Source organism: Trichosurus vulpecula, chromosome 9 (genome assembly GCF_011100635.1).
Source record: "Trichosurus vulpecula isolate mTriVul1 chromosome 9, mTriVul1.pri, whole genome shotgun sequence".
Lineage (NCBI taxonomy): Eukaryota > Metazoa > Chordata > Mammalia > Diprotodontia > Phalangeridae > Trichosurus > Trichosurus vulpecula.
Window position 1 is genome coordinate 83,636,235 of NC_050581.1, and position 15,935 is coordinate 83,652,169.

General features: G+C 39.3%; 1 pseudogene; it reads left to right on the plus strand.

The window, feature by feature from the left end:
• Positions 1-2,809: 2,809 nt before the first annotated feature.
• Positions 2,810-3,763, plus strand: LOC118832021 (annotated as a pseudogene).
• Positions 3,764-15,935: the final 12,172 nt, after the last annotated feature.

The following is a 15,935-nucleotide window of genomic DNA, read 5'->3' on the forward strand; positions in this document are numbered from 1 at the left end:
AAGCAAACTTCAGTCCTTAAAGTTCTCTTAAGAGAAAGCTCTCTGTGTAACAAAATTGTGCAAGACTCTATGACAGTTGTAAATATGGAGATAATGTTCAATAATTCATTGTACAGGAACATCAAAAGAGATGTAAAGTAGAAAGACATTACGTTCACCTAAGGTGTTGATAAGATTCATCAAAGATGTCTAATATACTGAACTAAAAAAGCCTTCCTTATCAATGATGCAATTCTCTAAATGCTCCTATTAACAGGTGATGTTGTACTAATTGCACCAATCCTCAGAACACAATGAACTCTTTTTAGTAAAACAGTAAAATGATAGAATTTGATAGCCATTCATACTGCAAAAACAAATTGGATGAAAAGTGCATAATTTTCAGACTACACTTATACCTGGAAAGTAAATTCAATGATTTTCAAACTATTCAATACTACAAAAGCTCATCTCTTCAACATCAATGTTTTCTCAGAAATGCCATGTAGCCAGGGATTATGGGACACCATTTTCTCAGAAGAATCAAAATAACAAATAATCTAAAAGCCACTTAATGGATAAAGGCAAGTTTTACATATATATGCATATTTATGTACATATATACATATATATCAAATAAAAGCAAGATATGTTATCTCTGATGTCCTAAGAATGAGGAGATGCATAAATGGCATTATTGAGGTTAGATATGATAGGGAAAAGAGTCTAGTTATGGATCAAGAATGACCCCTAACAGTTTAAGTTGTACTTCTAAATCCTAAAGCCTAAAGTGTCCCCTCCCCCAAATAAGGTCTCCACCATATGGAGAATAGATTTACTCACTGTGGAAAATTTATGAGAATGCATTCAAAGAAATTACACAGAATGAGAAGGTATGGAGGGGTAGCGATCTGCTCTGGGGAAGAAAGTGCCTACACCAATGAAATTGTAATTTCAGTGCAGTGTCAGGAGAGTCTTAATATTCTTGGATAGAACAGGATATTTAGTGATTGAAAAAAGTGACCAAGAACACCCTAGATTTAGTCAGATTTGCCTTTTGTGACTTAGAATTTGACTTGAAATTGAGGTAGATTTTTGGCTCAAGGTAAGGAAACATTAATTATTAGAGCTATGGAAAAATCTAGTGGACTCCCTTGGGAGGGAGTTGTTTCTCCCTTACCAGAGAACTTCTTCATGTAAAAGTTGTTTAGGCAGTTAGATAGTTCAGTGGATAGAGCACTGGACCTGGAATCAGGAATTCTGATTTCAAGTTTGGCCTCAGACACTTACTGCTTGTGTGACACCGAGCAATCACTTAACCTCTGTCTGTATAATTTCTTCATCTATAAAATGGGACTCATAATAGCACCTACCTCCCAGGGTTTTGTAAAGATAAAATAAGTTAATATTTATAAAGTGCTTAGAATAGTATCTGGCACATACTCAGCCACTAATAAATGCTTGTTCCTTTTTCACTCTTCCCTCTCCACCTTGTTGGGTATATTGCAGAGGGGAATTCCCTGTTTAAATCTCCCTTTCAACTCATAAAATGTCAATTACTTAATTTTGCAATAATCACCCTGGTGTTTGGTAAGCCTAGCTCATAGGAGCTAAAAGGTGACATATTATGCTATTTCTTATGTTGGGATTTGCTAGTCCATTCCATCTATGAAGGAGAAGACAAGAAAGTGCTGCCTGACCACCCTATTTAGCTCTTATTGGCTCTTTAGCTCATTCTCTATAATGGTGATTGCAAACTTTTTTGTTTATCCTCAAGCCTTCAGATGCAACCCATCCCTCATGTACATAAAAATAACTGCCTCCTTCTTCCCAGAGAAAGTTGAAGCTGTCCAGCATGAAAATCCTCCCTTCATTCCTCCAAGAATCTGTTTCAAAAAGCATTTATTAACTTTTTTTTCTATGCAAGGAACTTGAGACACAAAGACAAAAAATAGAGTCTATGCCTTTAGGGAGCTTATAGTTTATTGGGGGAGACAGCACACAGAGACATATATGTATAAACAGAATAAATAATAATAAAAATAATAGCTGGCATTTGTATAGCGCTGTAAGGTTTGCAAAGCATTTTACAGATATTAGTTCATTTGACCCTCACAACAACTCTGTGAGTTAGGTGCTACTTATATTTTACTGGTAAGGAAACTGTTGTATAGGTAGTTAAGTGATTAGCTGAGGGTCACACAGATAGGGAGAATCCAAAGAAGGATTTAAACTCTAGTCCTACCTCCATTCACTGAGCCGCCTAGTTACCTGCAATACCCTCTCCCAATAAAATCCCAAACAAACAACCCCCTCCAAAACCCCAAACCAAGGTAGTTTAGGGAGGGAGGGCATTAGTAGTAGAGGGGATAGAAAAAGCCTCCAAGTAGAAGGCTAACTGTTGATTTGAGTCTTGAAGAAAGTAAGGGAGGTAATAGAGGGAGAGGCTCCAGACATGGGGTTCAGCCAGTGTAGGATTGCCATGTGTGGAGAACAGCAAAAAGGACAGGTTAGCTAGATTTAAGAATAAAGCAAAGGGAGTAATGTATAATAATGCTAGAAAGGGGTTTGGGATAAGTTTTAAAAGCCAGACAAAGAATTTTATGTTTGATCCTAGAAGGAGACAAAGGAGGTTTTGGAGAAGGGGAATGACATGGTTGGACTTAAGCTTTAGGAGAATTGCTTTGGCATCTGGGTAGTAGATTTGAGAAAGGAAGATGCTGCTGCAGGGAAATAATTAAGAAGCTATTGCAAAAGTGCCAATGAACCTCAGCTCTTCTCCCAAGCTAGGTGCCAGGTTCTGCTGCTTCAGTCGCATCCCTGAAACAAAATGGTGAAGGTCAGAGTCAACAGATTTGGCCACGTTGGGCTCTTGGTGACCACAGCTACAATTCACCTTAGGTAGAATAGACAATGTGGACACCCCTTCACTGATCTCAACTACATGGCTTATATGTTTTAGTATGATTCTAGCCATGGCAAGTTCAAGGGCACTGTCAAAACTGAGAATGGAAACTGGTGATCAATGGAATTAGCATCACTGTCTTCCAGGAGTGGGATCGCACCAACATTAAATGGGGAGACACTGGAGCTGAGTATGTTGTAGAGTCCACTGGGGCTTACTTGAAGGGCAGAGCCAAGGGGACCATTATCTCTGCCTCTTCTGCTGATGTCCCAGTGTTTGTGATGGGAGGAAACCATGTCGAATATCATAATTCCCTTAAGACTGTCAGTAATTCCTCCTGCTTGGCCACCTTGGCCAAGGTCATTCATGACAACTTTGGAATTGTGGAGGGACTTATGACTACAATCCATGCCATTACTGCTACCCAGAAAACCATAGATGGTCCCTCTGGCAAGCTGTGACATGATGGGCATGGTGCTGCTCAAAACATCATCCCTTCCACTGATGCTGCTAAGGCTATAGGCAAGTTCATACCTGAACTGAATGGGAAGCTCACAGGCCTGGCCTTCCATGTTCCTACTCCTAACGTATCCATTATGGATCTACTACCTACTGCCTGGAGAAACCTGCTGAATATGATGATATCAAGAAAGTGGTGAAGCGAGTATCAGAAGGACCTTGAAGGGCATGTTGGGCTGCACAAAGAACCAGGTTGTATCCTGTGACTTTAACAGCTATACCCACTCTTCTATCTTTGGTGCTGGCACTGGTATTGCCCTCAATGATCATTTTGTCAAGATCATTTCCTGGTATGACAACGAGTATGGTTATAGCAACCATGCAGTAGACCTCATGGTCTACATGACCTCCAAGGAGTAAAGTGGAAAGCCATGGACCTTCATCCCCAGCCAAAAATGAGATCCACCATTGGGGAGCTTACATTCCTAACCTACGTTCCTATACTGGGGATCCCATGTCCCATTCACATCCTTGTCCCAAAGTACTCCTGTAGTAGGGGGAAGAAGTCTAGAGTCCTATATTATGTACCCTCAATAAAGTCACCACATTCAATGAAGTACAGATGAAAAATGATGAAGGCTTGAACTAAGGTTGTGGCTGTGGGAATGAGAAGGGGGCAGAGGCAAGAGCTGTCATGGAGATAGAAATAATGTGATTTGGCACTTGATTAGATTGTGAAGTAAGGAGTCAGGCATGACACTGAGGTTGTGACCAGGAAGGCTGGAAGGACAATTTTGCCCTCAAAAGAAACAGGAAAGTTTGGAAGGGAGGACCGTGTTGGGATATGTTGAGTTTGAGAGGCCTATGGGACATCCAGTGTGAAATGTCTAATTGGTTATATAAGACTGGAGTTCAGAATAGACAATGACTGGAGAGAAAAATATGGGGTTCATCTGTGTAGAGATAATAATTAAACCCATTGGAGTTAATGAGGTGATAAAATGAGAGAGTATAGAAAGAGAAAGGGTGAGTGGCTAAGGGTAAATCCTTAGAATAGACACATATTTTGGGGTGGGATAGTATGTTAGGGCTGATGAGCCAGCAAAGGAGACTGAGCAGAAATGGTCAGATAGGTAGAAGAATTAGTAGAGGGCAGTTTCACAAAAAGAAGAGGAGAGGAATAGAGAAGAGAGGAGAGGAAAGGAGAGGAAGAGGAAGAGAGAGAGAGAGAGAGAGAGACAGAGAGAGAGAGAGAGAGAATATTAAGTGCTGTTAAGAGGTCAAGAAGAAAGATTGAGAAAAGGCCATTAGATCTGACAATTAACAAATCACTGCTAACTTTAGGGAAAGCAAATTCTGTCTAGTGACAGAGTCAGAAACTATCTTTCACAGGGTCACAGAAAGAGTTATCTGTTCCTCCCGAAGGCTGCCCCCTTGTTCCCTTTCCCTCTGGCCTCTTTCAAGCACCTTGTTCCAGGAATCACTTCTGTTATCTCACGCATGTTTAATCTCTCTTTCACTGGCTCCTTCTCTGTTTACATTCTAATGGAGAAGACAATGTGTAAATAAATAAGTACAAATGATATGCTGACTTTTTATCTGCTTACATATGTGCTTAGACAGCCCCATTCTTTAAAAAAAAAAAAAGAAGCCTTCCTTTGACCTTTCTAGGCCATTCAGGTATGCTCTCTCCTCTTCATTACTAAACTTTTCCCCAAATTGCCTGTATCTGATGCTTACGCCTCCTTCCTTCCCAAGCATTGTGTCCTTAGTCCTTTGCAATTGGATTTCTAAACTTACCACTTTACTGAAATAGCTCTCTTAAAGGTCACAAATGACCTTTGAACAAATCAAATAGTGTTTTCTCTGTCCTCATCTTCTTTGTGGGATACTTTCTCTATTGGGAGTATGCTCAGGAGAGAAAAGAACAGGGGAAAAGCTTGATTTGAAACTTTTGGATGACTATATTATTGCTACTGAGGCAGATTGGTATTAAGATCAGGCCCTTTATGCTGGTCAATTGGTTTCAAAGTATCTCAAGCATAAAATAATCCCCTATTTATTTCTAGAGAGGTAAGTAAAAGTTCTTTGGAGGGTCGGTCCAACTTATTCCTAAGACTTGGCAGGCTGGGAGCAGAAGTGGAGCAAACAGATATTGGGGTTGCCCGGGGTGAGGGTTTGACATGCCAAGCATGGAAGTGTAAGTGAGAAATATCAAACAATTGGCCACAGGGACCCAGTTCAGTAAAGAGTCAAAATGATCCAGAATGGGACTCAGGGACTGAGGGAAGTTGAAAGGGTCTAGAAATTATACTGAGAAAAGTACATCCAGTAAATTTAAAAGATAGGGAAATTCAGCATTTACCATCCAAAATCTTGCTCACTCCAAGTCTCAAAACTTCAAGTTTCCATTATTTCCTTAGACATTTCCTCTACAGACAAAGAGGCAAAATCTCTGTGTCTTGCTAAATGTTTGTGAGTCACAACTTCCAGCATTCATTGTCAGTTTAATTTGGTGGCAAATCCTCTGGTGATGGACCTCCCTGAAATTTGCTAGGCCCTTACTTGAATCCTTACTTGAAACACATACGTTTGAATCCCTTACTTCTTGGGAAAGATCCACCAGAGCCCAGCAATCAGTTCAGTTGGATTCATTAAGTGCCTACTCTACCAAGCTAAGGTTTTTTCTGCCCATGTTGTCTCTGAGAACCCAGGGTCCCCTTTGCACCATAAAGAAATGGAATAGATCTTTAGCAGATCAAGAAGCCCAGTAAGAGAAACAAATTTATGAGATACGTAAAGAAAGAATTATCTTTTTAACTATCCAATTCAGCAGTATTAGATCCATTTTTACTGTATTCTTTTATGATTTAAGTTCATGTATTTGCACAGGTACACATTCTTCAAAAAGCCATGATTTCATCAGTTTGGGCTCTTTCTTCATAGATGTAGATGGCAACCCTTCTATGTCTTAGTTGGTGGACTTCACGAGTTTGTGGCTCAAAGCATCTGTGGCCAGTCTGGAGAGAGGCTTCTTATCGAGACTGGTTGTCTACATGCATATATCTCTGGTTTTACTTAAGGCATTTCTAGGTTGGCAGGACTTGCCAGAGACTTTACAGAACTCCACTGGCAAAGTATTGAAGAACGCAGGGTTTCCCCTATGCATCAAAGCAAGGATTTATGTAGAGGATTTTGTTCTTTTATTTAACTCTGAAGCCAAACAGAAAAGACCTGTGGAATTTCACTATGACTTTAAATTCTTTTGTCATTTTTTTTAACATTACCTTCCTTCCACTGACATAGACATTAAAATGGGTTAGTAAATCCTTGTAAAAAATTTATGGCCTTTATGAATGGATGTTTTTAATATTTTCAATTGCTGATTTATAGGAGAATTTCTTGTAGGCATGAATTGTCTGTTTAATATTAAAAAGATTCTTGCAGAGAGCCATCTGTTATGTGATCAAGCATGGAAATTCTTTACCCAGCTTTACATCAAGAGGAGCTTGAGTGTTTGTCAAGCTTTAAATATCCTCAAGCTTGGTTTCTATTTCACATGGAAAGGTGAATGACTTGGATGCAGCAAATAATGTCTTTTTAAATATTCAGTTGCCATGTTGGAGAAATCTTTGGTCAGGTCATGGCCTTAAAAATTATTATTCCTTAAATTTGTCTCAGCACTCTGTCCTAAAGATATAAGTGATTATCTGTTTATTTTGCTATCAGGATTATCTTTGCCTACTATCTCAATTAAGCCACTCCAGTTCTCCAAATCAGTGTTCCATCCTTTACGTGACAAGATGTTACTACATGCAAGCAAATCTGCACTTTGAATTTTTTTTGTCCTTAGTGTTGGCAATGAATATGAAGGTGATCTATGTTATGGTAAGTCTTTCCTTCTATGCGTCTTTTGCTGATGTAAGATGCTCTGGTTCAGCAGTAAAGTCTATGGTTATGAAATAGGGTGAAACTAATCTATTTAGAGGGGGAGAGGTCAAACTTGAATTTGGCCTTATTACACTAATATACCCCTCCTCCAACCTTTCTAATTAACAGATTAAGTAATGAAGGATGTAAAACCATATTTTGAATATTTTTAAAGAATATGGTAAACATGAATTTAACTACTGGTAACATTAACTTAACTAAACATTAATTTAACTACTGTTATTATAAATGTGAGATTTATATCAAATGACCAGTGCATAAACATGTTAGAAAAAGATACAGACATTCTTATGATTAATAAAGAGAGAAAACAAAAAGAAATTGCAGATGAAGGCTAACTCAGAATTCACTTTGGAAAGACAAAGGAGGGGGGTGAAATTGGTTTCATGTACTATACCTAAATGTAATAAGAAACATGAGATACTGGGTTATTTGGTTCTGGTTTGTGATGAGCATAAGCAAAAAGAGCACCATGGAGATAATTGTAGCTTATGCACGAAAACCTGTTGAATGGGATGAAGAGAGAGAACGAAGTTGTACGAAAAACTTGACAACTCCCTCCTGTGATAGAGGGAGTTTCCCAGTTGGGAGTTCCTAATACCAATAAAGTCATAGGACTGGTGTGCCAAATCCCTGAAGAATTTGCTTTTGTTTGGCTTGCTAAATTTTTTCCATTAATATGAGTTGTTCACACATGACAGTATTTTGTGATCTTGGCTCTCAGAAATGAAATATGATTTATAAAATTCGAATACTTGTGAAATAGAAACATACTTGCAATTGCTAGCAGCAACTAATAATAATGATAACAGCCCTCATTTATATGGTGGGTGCTTTAAGGTTATAAAGAATTTCCCTCACAAGAGACGTATGACATAGCTAGTGCCAATCTCATTATTCCTGTTTTACAGATGAACCTAAAGCTTAAAGAGTTTAAATGATTTGCTGAAGGTCACCCAACTGGTAAACATCAGAGATGTGACTTGAACTCAGATCATCTAACTTCAAGGCCAAGGCTCTTTCTGCTACACCATGAAAGAACTCAGAATATGCCTTATCCATCAACCACTTAGTCTCTTTGTTAGGCAAAGATAAATGGCAGCTGAGGGAGCCACCTGTGTAGAGTCAAAGTTTATTTGTCAGGCATCTTGGAGGAGGATGGTAGAAAATGAAGCAGCATCAACTAAACTTCACAATACAAACAAACAAGTTTACAAACAGCTTGCTATGTGATGTCACTTAGCCAGATCCTCATAGGAATATTTCTAGATAAAAGTGAAAGTGGGACAACAAACACAGGTAATGTAGAATACATTAGTTAGTTATTAGTTGGTTTGGGGCAGCTAGGTAGTGTGGTGGATAGAGCACTGGGCTTGGAATCAGGAAGACTCATCTTCCCAAATTCAAATCTGCCCTCAGACCCTTACTAGCTGTGTGATGCTGGGCAAGTCACTTTACCCTGTTGGCCTCAGTTTCCTCATCTGTAAAATAAGCTGGAGAAGGAAACCACTCCAGTATCTTTGCCAAGAAAACCCCAAATGGGGTCATGAAAGTCAGAGCTGAACAATAGCAATATATTGTAAGTGGCTACAGTAATGGAAGTGCCATACTTGGACTCTACCACCTCAGTATCCAATGTATTATGTGAAGAAGTGGCAATGGGTCCAAAGAAGATGAATTTGGGAGGAATGGCTGGACCTCATAATATAGACACATAGGTTATATATGCATTTATGTGTGTGTATGTATATCTATATATATATGTATATACAAATATACACATAGATACATATACACATACAATTCATGAGGGATGGGGCACTTAAGGATCTGTTCTCATGATAGTTTGAAGAAGGGCAAATTTTAAAAGAATTGAAAAGATCTTAGATTTACTACACTTCACAAAGGAAAAAAAAGGATAATATAGAAAACTTTAGTAACTACTTACCCTGCTTTCTCATCTCTAAAATCCTTTTAAAATCATCTCATACATTGAGATAACCTCAGTCATAGCATAAGAATAGGATTGTTGGATTTAGGGACCTTACAGATCTCCTAGACCAACCCCCTCATTTTGTATGTGGGGGATATGAGATTCAGGGCAGTGAGGTGAGTTGTCTAAGGTGACAGAACTATTACTGTAAATCTTTCTTTCTTTCTTGGAGGGGGGAAGGCAGGGCAATTGGGGTTAAGTGACTTGCCCAAGGTCACACAGCTGGTAAGTGCGGCAAGTGTCTGAGGTCAGATTGGAACCCAGGTCCTCCTGACTCCAGGGCCAGTGCTCTAGGTGCTGTGCCACCCAGCTGCCCCTATTACTGTAAATCTCAGAGAAGATAATTTGAACCTAAAACATCTGACTTCTAGCTAATGCTCCTTGCATTACAGTAAAATGAAATGAAAAAAATGTAGAGAATATGACTTCCTACCATATTTATTTTGTAAAAATTGCATTTATTTTCACTTCACTAAAGTCCCACCATGATGTGCCATTGTAATAGAGAGATACCCTGTATTCAATAAGGATATGCCCATGTATCACAAACTCTGGTAGGTCTCAATAAGCTAGAAAGGCTGTGAGTTATTAGCCCAGTGTTGCTTCACACCTGGACACTTGACATCCTGGGGCCAGTCTAGCTTATTTCAGAAAGACCCATCAGATAAAAGTGGCTTGGTGGCTAGAGTGTTGGACTTGGGCAAGGAAAACCTGAATCTCAGGCACTTACTAGGTGTGTGACCATGGACAGGTTAAGTAACCTCTTTAAGTCTCAGTTTCCTCGCCTATAAAATGGGGATAATAATAGTAACTCCCTCTTTCCTGGGGTTGCTTTAACAATCAAATGAGATGAACATTTACAAGGCAATTTGTACAGCTTAAAGTGCTATTATAAATGCTAGCTATCATTACACTGCCAATTAAGGTAACAACGGTTTGTAATCAGCATATATAAAAAGAGGCCCCAAATAAATGAACTAAAAGTATTGAAATTTAAAGTACTTAAATATCTGACTTTGTAGAACAGAATGCAGCCTTTAAGGCTCTCTTTAGACAAGGTGTCTCTGGACTCCCATGAATAAGTACATCAAAATGAGAGAATTATAGATGTGAATCTTAAGATATGAGGACTTGACAAATACGCTGGACACTAGCATTAAATGAGGTCTTCCAGAAAAAGCTGCATGACTCCTTGTAAGATATCTTGCACAAGGGTTTCTTTCCTTTTTTGACTTTTAAGAATGGTTTTTTACTTCAACCTGTCAAACATTCAATACATAAAATTTTCAATAAGGTTCATAAATGAATAATACAGGTTAATAGGATTGTATAAATCATCAAGCTTCTTTTTAGGGCGCCTGCAGAGTGTCCTATGACACAAACATCATTGTATGGACTCTCTTCTTCTGTGCTTGTATTCTCAGCCTTCTCCATTTTCCCTTACCCATCTATATTTTAAAATTAATTTTTTTGCACACATACAATTTTATTTTTTCTTCTTTCTCCCCATCCCTTTCCAGTCAAAACCAAAACCTTAACCACAAGGCATTCTTTTTCAGGTATGGATCAGAATCAGGGGTGGGGAACCTGCAGCCTAGAGGCCACATGTGGCCTTCTAGGTCCTTGGGTGCAGCCTTCTGAGTCCAAGTTTTACAGAACAAACCCTTTTATTAAGGTGATTTGCTCTGCGAAGTTTGGATTCAGTTAAAGGGCCACACTTAAGGACCTAGAGGGCTACATGTGGCCTTGAGGATGCAGGTTTCCCACCCGTGGATTAGATAATCCCTAAGCACTCACACAACTCTGAAAATATGTGACTCTGGGAGGTGCAAATCCCATGAGAATCTTCCCCAAAATCAAAGGGAAAGATTCTTAGAGTCATAGATTTAGAATTAGAAGAGACATTAGAATTCAAACTCTTCATTTTATACCTGAAGACAATGATTTCTCAAAGTGATTCAGTGAGCAATCAAAAATTACACAGCTAGTTAATATCAGAGTCAGAACTTGAACCCAGGTCCTTGAATCTAAATCCAGCATTATTTCTCACATATTATTTTGTCTTCCCAGGTTTCAAAGTTCTCCATAGTGTCACTCTCTGTTTATAGACCAGCTGTTCCTTTTATTCGGCATACTCTGACTACAATTCTTAAAACATTCTTGCCATCAGACTAGGCCTGGAAAATGGGGAGTTTGACTTCCAATGCCATTTCAATCTTGCAGTTACCAGCATAGGATCTGGCTTGTTGGCACCCTCTACTGGTTTCTACATGAGAACAGCTCCCCTACCCCTTTGACCCCTTTTTTTGTTAGGGGTTCTCAAAGGCCTAGCATTCCTGTGGAGGTAGATCGTAGTTTCTTCTCTCCTACTTCTTTCTTTTTTTTTTTTAACAACAACACACAGCCCTCCAAGTTTGTTTTTTTTAAAGGGGTTAGTTACAAGCACTTCAGGGGATTGTTGCAGGTGGGGATCCAACTACTTGGAATTACAAAGGTGATAAGTCTGTCCTACCATTTTCTCCATAAATCAAATGGTTACATGGTAAATCAAGTTACCATTCTACTAAAAAGAAAGGCATGGCCCAAGGCACGATTCATGTATCCAAAACCAGGTTTATTGAAGGATTTAATATAGAAGGTTGAATCCCAAATGATAGTGAAGGGTCTTGCCCTAGGATTGTCTCTAGCATTCAGGCTGTTCATGGTTCCTCTTCATTCTCCATATCAGTGGTGAGCTCCTTCTGTGGAGAGCTGGGAACCCAACTCAGGGCTTAGCTCCTCTTGGCAATATAGAAAAAAGCTTCATTTATGATATGTAGTCAATGTCCGTCATTTTTTATCTATGTCTCAGATGTTTACCGACACTGATATGTCAGTATTCAGTTGGCCTGGTTCATTTCTGGCAGTTTTGGGGATTTCTATATTCAGCCATACACAATAACCTTCCTGTATGACCTCGCTGATGGCCATTATCTTGGAGTGAGTCATCTGCCTGGTGAAGTTTCTCACAGTAACCTTAGTGATAGCCTTGTAAAGGACTGTTATCTTAGAGTGGGAAGTCTACCCAATGAGACTTCTCAGAGCTTAAGAACCTTTTCCGTCCTGAAAGCTCCCTCTAGCCTTGAAATCTAAATATTGGAATGTGACAGCATTCCCCCTCTTTCCCCATTCTCCTTCCCCCCAACCCAGCAAACGCCAGCAACCCCCAAACCATTGAACTTTTATCAAATAAGCAAAAAAGTTACAACACATTTCACTTAGATCAGACTAGACCTGTGATTTCATTAGCATAAGAAAGTCTCAATAAGGGACTTCTCTCCACCAATATTGTATGATAGCACCTTCTCTGCAAAGTATAGTCTGCAGGTAGTGAAGGGTTAAGAGATTTGTCTGGATTAGCATAGCCAGAGTCAGGACTTGAACTCAGTCCCTCTTGATAGCACACACCCAGTATAGAGCCTTTCTCTCAAGGTGAATCAGAGCTGCCAGTTTTATTTGGTTGTTGTTCGATTGTGTCTGACTCTTCATGACCCCATTTGGGGTTTTCTTGACAAAGACCCTGGAGTAGTTTGCCATTTCCTTCTCCAGCCCATTTTACAGATGAAGAACTGAAGCAAACAGGATGAAGTGACTTGCCCAGTGTTACATAGTTAGTAAGTGTCTGAAGCCAGATTTGAACTTTGGAAGATCAGTTGACTTCTTGACTTTAGGCCTGGCGCTCTATCTACTACGCCATCTAGCTGCCCTGAACTGTCAGTTAGGTTACTGGTAGCTTTTGAGGGAACTATTTTTATAACTTGTCCCTCTCCAGGCTGCACATTAGACTGCTGTACCCCAGAATGCCCCAGAAACCTCTTTATCCTCAAAGTTCACTCTAGCCCTGCAATCTACACACTGGGTCCCTCTCTTCCCTGATTGGGGTCTCACAGAACCTCCATTTTTGTTGTTCAGTCATTTCAGTTGTGTCTGACTCTTCATTACCCCATTTAGGGTTTTCTTGTAAAGATATTGCCATTACATTCTCCAGTTCATTTTACAGATGAGGAAACTGAGGCTAGCAGAGTTAAGTGTCTGAGGCTGAATTTGAACTTACGTCTTCCTGACTCCCAGGCCAGTGATCTATTCACTGTGCCACCTAGCTTTCCAAAAAAAACCTCTGTTACTCTTAGGCCAATCTGGCTCTAAGCATCCCCAGTTTTAGCAAAGCCAGTTCTTATACAATAGATATGTGATCTATAACTAGCCTGGTACTTGAGGCTTTTCCAGCTTGGAAGGACTTTTCAGACCTTCCATTGTTTTTGAAGAAACGAGTCATTTCCATACTGCAATGATGCACTAAGGCATGACTTTAATGGTCTGTCTATAATCCAGAATCAGAGAACATTACTCCCTACTGACTATATTTGCTCAAAAGTTTTCCCAATGCATTTTATCAGGGAGGAAACGAAATACAATCCCGAGTTGAGGAGAGTGAGAGCCTGAAACAGGAAGGATAAGGAGCTGGAGGGTAGGGATATTAGCAGCACTAGAACTGGGGTGGGGAAGGAGGGGAAGCATTTGGGATAATGCTTTCCCTCCCAACCTCCAACAAGGGTTGAAGTAGATTGAGATAGGCATGAGATTTGGAGGAGGGAATGGAAAAGATGGTAGTGGAGTGTCCAGATGCAATGAAAGAACTTGGAGTGAGTGTCAGAAGGTGGGGGAAGGCAGTTTGGGAGAAAAATTCAGTACTCCACATTTGGGGCACAAGCTTGTCAGAGAAGAATTTATTAAGTTAAACTACTTCTATGTATCCCTGACCAAAAGGGCACAGTTTCCCCTAGGCCTTTGCTAATTTTTCCAACATAGGTCATTTTGGAGTTGCAATTTCTAGTGACCTGAAGAAAGACAAAACTCCACAGTAAAGCAGGTAATAGTTTTGAATCATCCACCAAAACAATAGTTTCTCACATAGAATCATTTTCCTAAAACCATTCAATCCAGTGAAGGGTAGCGACGAAAGGTAATGACTTTAAGTTAAAATGCTCTCATTCTACGTCTGGTTACCCCCTTGATCCATTTTCCAGGAACTTCAGAGCTCCTCCTCAGACTTCGGCCGAGTTGTCTATCAGAAAGTGTTTAGGCCTTTGTCAAGAATGATATAAGAAGAGTGCATTGCTGTACCTATTTTTGGCAGGATAGTGAAAGGCTTCAAGGTTTCTCATTCAGGTGGAACCAAGGACTTCAAACTAAAGCATTGTCACAATATTAATTTGCAATTTGTGGCTTAAAAAGGGAAACGGGAAGGGGATAATGCTTAATATCTTTTCCCATAGGATATGCCCTGCCTTGACTGAGTAAATGATGACTAGGATGTGAAAATGAATGGGATTCTGGGTTAGGGAGGATAATAGTCAACACTAACACATCACTTTAGAGTTTACAAAGCACTGGATGTAAAGCTGTTCATCTGGCTGTCAAAATTATTCATGGAGTGGGTTTGGAGAATACCGGTACCATAGCCTGTTTTTAGAGATAAGGAAACTGAGGCTAGAGAATGAACTTTGCTCTCAAGGAGCTGATGAAACACAATATACATAATTCTACCATCTACATTTATGACCTTAGGGCAAATCTTATCTATGTCACTATCCATCTTTTGTTTTTTAAAATTCTCAATTGTTTAATATTTGGGAGTTAACAAAGTGCTTTTTTCACAACAACCCTATGAGGGAGGTAATGCAAGTATTGGTATTCCCATTTTATAGATGAGGAAATTGAGTCAGCTCATAGAGATTAATCAATTTCCTTGGGGTCAAATCACTGGTAAGAGTTGGAGCTAGGATCTGAGGTCATGCCTTCTGGAGTTCATATATTTTTTTTTTTTTTGCTACAACAAGCTGTCTCTTACAGTATACTTTTTTTTTTTTTTAAAGATAGACCAACCATTTCATTTTCCTCTGATCAGTTCAGGAATGTTGATGGGCAGATAGCTCTTTACATGAGCTTTGGAGGGTGTCTGGGGCAGCACCTGCAGGTGGTGAAGTTTTCAACTTTCACTTTTCACTTAGTTTTCAACATTCACTTTTATAAGATTTTTAATTTTAAATACCACCCCGCCCCTTGCCAAGGTGAATCTGGATGGGTGTTTTCTATCCTTTTGAGCCTCACAGGATGGCCAATGTTCTTTCATCTTAAATATTATGTACATGCTGCTAGTTTGGGGTGGCATCTCTTCCTATATATTACCAGGCTGCCCTTCCCTCTCAGCCACAGATTTAGAATGTCAGAACTAGAAGGTACCACAGAGGGCATTTAGTCCAATCCATTAGAAAGAATAACCTCAATAGCATCTCTGACAAATGATCACCTAGCCTCTATTTAATTCTCACTGTTTTTTTTCTTTTTTAAAAATTTATTTATTCTTAGTTTTCAACATTCACTTTTATAAGATTTTGAGTTCTAAATTCCCCCCTCACCTTCACTCCCCAAGATAGCATGTAATCTGAAATAGGCAATATGTGTATGATCATATTAAACATATTTCCACATTAGTCATGTTGTGAAAGAAGGATCAGAACAAAAGGGAAAAACCACGAGAAAGAAAAAACAAACAAAAAAAAAACAACAAAAAAGAAAAATAGTATGCTTTGATCTACATTCAGACTC